This window comes from Sinocyclocheilus grahami, unplaced genomic scaffold (genome assembly GCF_001515645.1).
Source record: "Sinocyclocheilus grahami isolate Dianchi unplaced genomic scaffold, SAMN03320097.WGS_v1.1 scaffold97.1, whole genome shotgun sequence".
In the NCBI taxonomy this organism is placed as follows: Eukaryota; Metazoa; Chordata; class Actinopteri; order Cypriniformes; family Cyprinidae; genus Sinocyclocheilus; species Sinocyclocheilus grahami.
In genome coordinates this window covers 1,588,324-1,596,492 of record NW_015505276.1, presented here as the reverse complement: position 1 = coordinate 1,596,492, position 8,169 = coordinate 1,588,324, and the positions used below count along the sequence as shown (strand labels likewise).

The window sequence follows — 8,169 nt, the reverse complement described above, 5'->3', positions numbered from 1 at the left end:
CTTGTTTCGATCATAAGAAGGCAAATTCATAGATACTAAACAAGGTAAGATTACATATAGTGAAAAGGGATGATCAGGAATGGGTTCCCTCACAAGCATGCCTAAAATAGTCTAAAAATATCAAAGACAAAATACACGATGACAATAATATACCCAATGACCTGAAGGATACACTGTTCATTCAAAGAAAGGTTTTCCTATGAATTAATTAGTAGAAAAGTCCATTCCTTGTGGATTTTCCTTATGGGCAAGGAAGGGGATTTTCTTCACCTAAATTCCAGGAGGTCGTAAATGGATCGGGTGTCAGGGTTACCATGGAATCAGGGGCCTGTTCCTGGGGTGTTACAGAGTATTTGTTAAATCTAGCTAACAAAATAAATATTGTGTGTTTGGGTGGTCCAGACGCTACAACAGTAATTCTTAAATGTTTTCATGCCTGTCTGCTAACACACCAGATGTTGTTGTGATTAATGAGGAGTGTAGAGAGGTGTTTGTTTTGGAGGTTGCATGCACCTTTGACTCTAGTATGGAGGAAGCTTTCATGACTAAAGTCATTAAATATCAACCACTCCTAAATACCATTTCAGAGATAAGTTATAGAGGCCGATTACTTGTTTTTATATTTGGCAGCTTAGGACACACACACAGGCTGGTTGTAAGAGGGCTTCAACAAATTAGGATGCCCAAAAAGAGGGCTAAACGGCTAGCAAAGTACTGTGCTTTGTCCTCTATCATGGGCAGTCGTCATATATGGCGGATACGCTGTTATTTATACCCATAACAACTGAGTGATATGCTTAATATTGTGAAGACTTGTTGCACGCCATTGGTCCATGATTTTGTACATCTAATTGCATCTATAATATTTATGTCCTTGTAAGCTATTTCTCTTAAGTGGCCTTAAATAAATCCTTAAAAGTGAGAGAGAGAGAGAGAGAGAGAGAGAGAGAGAGATGGTGAGGGTGAGGGTTAGAACGAGAGACAGGATCTTTTCCTACTTAAACCTCTGGTTGGTCATCATCTCCCCCAGAATAATGTATTAGCATTTTTATTGTCATCTGAAACCATAGTAAATGTTTATTTTTATAAAGTATGTTATATATAATCACATTTTATTTATTTAAATGAAGAGAATGATGTGTTTTATAAGTTCAATAAACTTTAAATGTTGAATACTTTTTTTAATTGCATGATGAATGATTTGCTTTAGTAACATGGTAGTAAAACATGCCGTCATATATAATTATTTATTTCCATATTCTTTAAAATAGAGATAAGTCTCTCTTTAGTTTGTACTTTTTATGCATGTGTGTGCTTGTTTATGATCTATGATTTATCAGAACACAAATTTGTATAATGATATGAGTATTACACTGATATAACAAGGTAAATGTGGTTTATGATTTCATTTCTTGAGTCGTCATAATTCAGATCACTTAAAAACAATATTTAATTAAAAATGTAAGCACATGCAGAATTTACAGTAAAAAAATATATTGTTTTTTCAAAATTATAAATTATGCTACATGATTTTTATGAAAATTTAAAAATTTAGAATGTTTACTGTGATGGTAGATTTAGGGGATGATACTGTATAAAAACCATTGATATAATGTAAATGTAAATATAAAACATTGTAAATATAATGTAGAAACTTAAATTTTCTGTGAAACTGCATTGCGACAATTTGTTTTGTGAAAAAGTTATAAAAATTAATGTGAATTGAATTGAATTGTGCCTATGGAAAGCCTTTGTAAAACATGACGATGACATGTCAGGACATGTCAGGGGATCCCAATAACCCTTATCATTTGGCCTGTTAAAATATATATTTTTTCCCAATCCTGGTAAAATGTACGACGTTTTTATATTTTTAGTGACGACTAAAACTAGTGTAAATGTTTTGCTTTGTTTTATATCATGTGTGTTTACATAATTTATTAATTTATTTATTTTCATTTAAAAGAAGCGAATAAGACTCGGGACAATTGAATGTGCAGGCGTGCGTGAGAGAGAGACAGAGACAGAGAGGGGGTTTTTAGAGGTTTTGGGAAACCTCTCATTTGAAGAATCGTCATACCTTCTGCCAGGAGGAAGACTTTGTCTCACGATAAAATGTAAGAGGAATTTTATTTATTTATTTATTTACTGTTTTATTTTCAATTTCATTATACATTACAGTGTGTATGTGTGTGTGTGTGTGTGTGTGTGTGTGTGTGTGCGTGTGTGTGAGAGAGAGAGAGAGAGAGCGAGAGCGAGAGAGAGAGAGAAAGAGACTGTCCCCTGTTTCCTATAGTCTGGTATAGTTTGCCTGAGCATGCGTGTGGGTGTGTGTGCATGTTTATGTGGTTTATGAGGACACAAATTTGTATAATAACATGGGTATGACATAGGTATTACAATGAGAAGGTGATTTATGAGGACATTTTCAGTGTCCCCGTAATTCAAAAGGCTTATAAATAATTCAGAATTAGTTTTTTTATTTTATTTTAAAATGCAGAAAGTTTCCTGTAAGGGGTAGGTTTAGGGGTAGGGTTGGTGTAAGGAAATAGAAAATATGGTTTGTACAGTATAAAAACCATTACGCCTATGGAGAGTCCCCATAAACCATAAAAAACAAACCTGTGTGTGTGTGTGTGTGTGCGTGTGTGTGAGATAGAGAGAGCGAGAGAGAGACTGTCCCCTGTTTTCTATAGTCTGGTATAGTTTGCCTGAGTGTGTCTGACATGTCTATGTATTTCGCAGCTCTTTTCTGATTTTCCACAGAAGTGCCAGCATCTATTTATCTAAGCATGCCTTGGAATGCAACCGGACACTCGGACCCCAGATGGGCAAACCCCCCGGATGTGGGAACGGACCATTAAAATCTTCAAAAACATTCCTAAGGTCTTCATTTATAGCCTGCCATCCTCTGAAATGGACATGCATCTGAACAAACATAATTTTTCATCCCCGGAGGTCAAAGGTTGATGTCGGAATTTCACATATACCGGTTTTCACATCTGGATAGGTCACCGGGGTCAACACAACGTGGGTGGTCGCAACGTGGGTGGTCACTACGTGGGGGAGGGGCCGCGTGGGGGAGGGGGGAAAGGTCAAAAGGTCAAACCCATCAATCATTTTTTGACGTATGCCGTATCATATCACTACTTATGGTAATATGAAGCAGCAAAACAAGCTGTTCAGTACAGCTAAAAATAGCTGGAAGCAGATGACACCGGAAGCCAAACACATTCAATTTACAAATCCTCTTACGGCAAAAATAAGGTGGATAGCAGAATTTAATTTTGTTTACATTATTGAAACACTGTAAAGCTGCTTTGACACAATTTGTATTGTATACAGCACTACAGTATCTAAATAAAGGTGATTTGACTTGACTTAATTCAGGGTTAAAAGCTGGGTTGATAGAAAAAGTTGATAACAAGCGTCATGAAACCTAATGACCCCAATTAACCTGAAATGAACTTGTTTGTGTTGTCAATTCTAAACCTACTCTGAAAGTCAGCATTTGTTGAACTAGCTTTATGCAAGAGGCCACAGAAGAAATACAGATCCAAACATGAAGAAAATCAACGAGGAAGGTCAAGGCAATCTAGAAACAGGTGGTGATGATAATGATGATGATGATGATCATAAGCAACCAGGAAACAAATTAACAGGAAGAAGAACAGGAAATGTAAATACAGATGAGATTAAACATAATACAAACTCTCCTCCCATAACTTTTGCGTCTGAAAGCGAAACTCCTACAAATGGATATTCAGTCAGATCAGGTGCAAAAATGACTGTGTCCACGCCTTTTCAGCGCTAATTCTTCACTGCGCATCTTTAGTAAAACCCGACAATACAATTTTAACGCCAAAAGACGGTTTGCGATGGCTCAAGCTGTTAGTAAAACTGACCCCATAATGCCTGTAATTTAATTTGAGTATAAAAATACATTTGGTTTACTTAAATATTACTTAATCATGTGAGAGGCGGCGATGCCTCCTTGTGATTGGCAATTTACCTGGCTTTCTCACACCTGAAAAACAAGACTCTTAACTCAGAATTCTGTTCATTGGCTTCAGCTCAGCATTCAACACAATCATCTCACAAACGCTATTCGAAAAACTGTCAGCACTTGGACTAAACACATCAATGTGCAACAGGATACTTGACTTCCTCAGCAACAGTTGAGGGCATGATTTGAAAAATCTAAGTGGGGGGGGGACAAAAATACAGATAATTTTTGTGTGTACAATCTACAAATCCCCCAAAATGCAGAAAAAAAATTGCACAGCAATGAAGGGGTGAAGCTCTAAAACATCTAGAGTGCAAAATCAACACACCAACTCACACACGTGCGGACACACACTTGTACACAGACACACCTATGAACTGGTGTGACTGTAACACTGCAACTATGTAAAATAAAATCAATAATTACACTATAATGCAGTAAAAAAGTGGACTGCAAGGAAGGGGTTACACTCTAAAACATCAAGAGTGTAAAACACATACATTCACTCACACACACTTACTTACACACACACACTCACAGACACACACATACAGTATTATACATATTCAAATTAATTAGTATGGCTATAACTATATAGCCAAAATGAGTCAGAAGACTGAAATAAGAGGATAAAATCAGATCAGACCCAGAAGGATTAAACTCTGATAAAGCATTCCTGTTTTTTTTTTTTTTACATTGTTATAGTATTTTAATGTTTTGTGTAACAAAATGCTTTCTGTGTTCAGGTTTGGATGTAGTAAAAATAATGCAAAAACCTACACTTCAAATCAACATTTAAAACAGCAAAAAATATAAACCTTGACAAAAAGTAGTCTTTAAGAATGCCTTAATGGTAGGTAGCTTTTTATTGTCTTTTACAATGTTTTGAGCACGAGTCAGACAGCGTTTGTGTGCGAGTACCTGGATGGAAGGCAGTGAAGAGCTAATGATCTTTTCCGCTGTCCTCACCACTCTCCGTACAGACCTCCAGTCAGAGGCTTTACAATCCCCAGACCATACAGAGATGCAGCTGGTCAATATGCTCTTTATAATGCCTTTGTAGACAGTACTGAGGATGGGAGAGGGAAGGTGTGCTCTTCTCATCCAACGCAGACAAAAAAGACGCTGCTGTGCTCTCTTCACAAGAGAGGCGATGTTAACGGTCCATGTCAAGCTATCTGTGATCTGCACCCCTAAAAACGTGATACTACTGACTACTTCCACCGCAGTTTCATTTCTGATGAGTGGTGTGTGCCTGTGCTGCTTTTTCCTGAAATCAGCAATGATCTCCTTTGTTTTTTCGACATTCAGGAGCAAGTTATTTGTGTTGCACCAATCCACAAGCTGTCTCATCTCCTCCCTATAGGCCTGTTCATTGTCATCCTGAATGAGGCCCACCACTGTCGTGTCATCCGCATACTTCACAACATGGTTTGTACTAAACCTAGCACAGCAGTCATGGGTCATCATGGTGAATAGTAATGGGCTCAAGACGCAGCACTGAGGGGAGCCAGTGCTCAGAGAGATGATACTGGAGGTATGATTTCCAACCCTCACAAACTGAGGTCTGTCTGTTAAAAAGTCCAGTAGCCAGGAAGTCCTGGAATATCCAGTAGTCCTGGAATATTATCAGGACCCGCTGCCTTCTGGGCGTTGACTTTTCTCAGGGTCCTCCGGATGTCAGCTGCTCTAAGACTGAGTACCTCCTCATCTAAATGAGGAACACTTTTCCTTGCAGGAGAGTTATTCAGTGCCTCAAACCGTCCAAAATATGTATTAAGTTCATTAAGAAAATATACATTTAAATCCACAACCTAATAAAAGTAAATAATTATGTATAAAATCAACTAGGGAATTCAAAAGCCTCTCTATAGAGTCATATACAGGTATCTAGTGGTTACACAATGACATTACAGGTTTTTCTCTTTTTTGCTCTCACCAGGAGGTGCTATTCTGCCTTCAAAAATTGGATTTTAAAGGCCTAGTTTCTATTTTAATCTGAAATACCGCATTAATTGAAAAATAATTTTAAAAATTAGAATTTATTATTTATTTTTTTTCAATGGGAAAAATTGATCATAATTATTGCACAAATATTAATTAGTACCATAAAATTCTCTCAAAATACAAAAGAAAAAATATTATTGAACAAAAATATATTAGATTGATTTTACTGGGAAAAAAGTTACATTTCAGGTGTCCGGTCACTTTTGACCGCAAAGACCATGAGTGTGACTTCCAAATGAGGAGCGCACAAAGCCCCTTCCATCTACGAATAAGCTGAGAAGCATTCAGAGCAGAATCTCCAAACTCAACAGTTTCTTCCCACAAGCAGTCAGACTTCTGCACAGCTGGTCTAACTGTGAATGCTCAACTGACCTATCATCACTTTAATAGTGCACTACAACAGAATAAGACTGACCACCAAACAAAAACGTAACAATAACATCACTCTTATATATATATTTTTTTAATAACTCACTTAAGCTATACTGTATATATTAAATTAACTTAATAATTGTAATAATAACTGTATATTTATTCACTCAGTACTTACAAATAAGTCATATATTACTTACTTATTTCATTGTCAATTCTGTTTTAAATCAGTGTACCTTTGTCTGTATTTATTGTCCATATTTACTGTTTTCTATTAGTCCTCATGATTGTCTGCAACATGTGTCATTGTTGTTTCCTGAAGGACTTGTTTCATTTTTATCCATTGCCATGTAAAGCTAAAATTGACAAAGTTGACTTTAATTCCCACTAAATACAATGAATGGTTAAGTTGATAGTTGAGCAATATACTAAGCAAAGCCCAGTTTAGACTGCAAGTGCGTCTTTGCAACAAACCCCCTGAAAGACTTTACTACAGATGTACAGTATTTACATAATCACATTTGAAACTCTTTTAGAGAAAACAAAAGTGCAAAGTTCAAAATATGTCTAGGTGTTTTAAAATAAAGTGTGTCATAGTATTCAAAGCATCTTCTGTACTCCTATTTTCTTTATATGCAAATTGATAAGGATCTAATTTATACATTACAATTGAGAGAGAATTTTGTATAGGAAATATATGTTTTGGAATGGTGTAATATTTTTTTTTGTTTTGTTTGATCTGCTCTCCCGGTTGCCTAAGACAAATTTCTCCTAAGGGAGACAGTAAAAGAGAAACTTGAACTTGATGTCTAAATCTATATCAGGGATGTATGTGTGTGCACAGGTGTATGCAGATGGGTAACATGTAATGTTGGTGTATTACTAGGATTGTATAGGAAATATATGTTTTGGAATGGTGTAATATTTTTTTTTGTTTTGTTTGATCTGCTCTCCCGGTTGCCTAAGACAAATTTCTCCTAAGGGAGACAGTAAAAGAGAAACTTGAACTTGATGTCTAAATCTATATCAGGGATGTATGTGTGTGCACAGGTGTATGCAGCCTCATTTGCCATTTATACTTTTGACAAATAACAAATGCAGTCAAAAATGCCAAATATTTTTAAAAATGATAAAAACCCTTTGGTTAAACTCTAGAGAAAAAGGAACTAGATTATTATTAGATAGTGTCCAAAGGTTGCCATTTTTTGGGGTGTCATAACTTGTGTTATGAAATATGGGAAATCGTCTCAGGTTACTTATGTAACCATGGTTCCCTGAGTAGGGAACGAGACACTGCGTCCTCTAGGGGTCGCTATGGGGAACGCCTCGTCATGACCCGTGTCTGAAGCATACATTGAAAAAACCTCATTCCAGGTAACCCTTTGATAAAAGGGGAGCATTGCTCAATACTACCATGAGGACAGCCCATGGAGCGAGGAATACAACTCCTCAGAGAGGATTAACGCTCGAAAGAAACATCATACTCACAATAACCCTCAACGGTGAGGGGGGTGATGCTTCAAGAGGATATCCTGGTGATCGGGAAAACCCCTCAGGGCGACCCAGATACGGTACACCAGTCAGGGTAGCATGAAAGCGTAACCCCAAATTTTTGCAGTGACACACCGGGGGCCTGATAATCACAAAGGCTCCCGCAGAAGCCTGTGTTATGGCTGCATGATCCAGGAAGTATGAAGCCGAAACCCGGCTTACTTACTTTCTGGACATATCTCGATGAGTGAAATAAACACTGCAAGACGAGCACCCGGTTTCTGAACCCAGCA

At 37.1% G+C, this 8,169-nt stretch overlaps 1 protein-coding gene and 1 long non-coding RNA gene across 2 annotated transcripts in view; both read left to right on the top strand.

The window, feature by feature from the left end:
- The window catches only part of LOC107587953 (CD97 antigen-like), a 93,987-nt gene that overhangs the window by 55,702 nt on the left and 30,116 nt on the right, over positions 1-8,169 (top strand). The gene's annotated exons all lie outside the window — the stretch shown is intronic.
- On the top strand, positions 957-7,315 carry LOC107587954 (uncharacterized). The gene is made up of 3 exons (XR_001609526.1): positions 957-968; positions 5,252-5,253; positions 7,240-7,315. It is a non-coding gene; the product is annotated as an uncharacterized lncRNA (long non-coding RNA).